This window comes from Lycium barbarum, chromosome 2 (genome assembly GCF_019175385.1).
Source record: "Lycium barbarum isolate Lr01 chromosome 2, ASM1917538v2, whole genome shotgun sequence".
Lineage (NCBI taxonomy): Eukaryota > Viridiplantae > Streptophyta > Magnoliopsida > Solanales > Solanaceae > Lycium > Lycium barbarum.
This window is the reverse complement of record NC_083338.1, coordinates 33,617,449-33,618,647: the sequence shown is the minus strand read 5'-3', so window position 1 is coordinate 33,618,647 and position 1,199 is coordinate 33,617,449.

Here is a 1,199-nt window from a genome sequence, read left to right as displayed (position 1 = left end):
CGACCTGGTTATTCGTGCACACCCCAGTGCACTGTCCATTGCGCCCCTCATTAAAGGGCCGAAACCTGAGGTAAATGTATACTACCTGTGCTTGTGTAAGTTTATGATTCTGCATGCATGGTTCTACCTGTTACATTTCTGGACGGCAGATTCGGAGAATGATTCTGTTGGTGTTGCTTCTGCATGATTGAGCCGGACTATGCTTCAGTCGGCTATAGTTCTACACCCCTAGCTTCGGTTGCGGGTATGGCAGTCGCACTCTGTGCCCCGATCCGCACGATGATCCTGCCAGTTAGGCTTTGTACCTCTGTTTCATATCACGATTCAGACGGCTACACCCCGTGCTTATGATATATATCGTGGTCCTGGCCACACACTCTGTATTTCCGTTTCGGACTTGGATCCGATACTACCTGTTCTATTTCTATACTTCTGGCTCGGTTTTGCTTATATTATTATATTTCCGCTTTACATACTCGGTACATTTCCGTACTGACCCCCTGTTCTTCGAGGGCTGCGTTTCATGCCGCGCAGGTACTCCCAGTTGAGTTGAGGACAGATGGAAGATGTTCCAGTGCAGATGGCAAGCTCCATTTGTTCCCGGAGTGCTGCCGAGTCAGATTCTGTATGTTATGCTTTTGGGATCTTATTAGAGACTTTGCAGACAGTGTCGTGGGTATTGGTTGTCGGTCTGTGTACGTAATGAATTTTGTATGATCACAAATTTGTTCGGCTTGAAAGCCACGAGAAAGAATATTTCTGAAAGTTGACGTGATTTTATGTGCAGCGAGAGTCTGAGGGTTCGCTCGGCCCTAAGTAAGGGTCGGGTGCCCATCACACCCCAGCGAGGTCGGGGTGTGACATTTTTGGTACATATCTTTTGTTACACATGTTTCTGTATATATGACTATTTGGGGTACGGCGGGGCACTGTCCCGTCATATGTTTCTGTTATGGTTGTAGAGGCTTGTAGACATATATGTGGGTCATGGGTCGTGTTTGTTCGGTTATGTCCGTGACTTATGCCTTAAGCGGTCCTGTTTGCTATTATGGCCAAAACGGCCCATATATTTGTATATGTGTATGTATATTCGGGCGATGTGTATTCCGCCAGCCTGCCGACTTTTGTATGATATTTCTGTTATAGGTGACCTCTTAAGATGACGTCTGTTTTCAGTATCTGTGCAAAAATAGCGTATG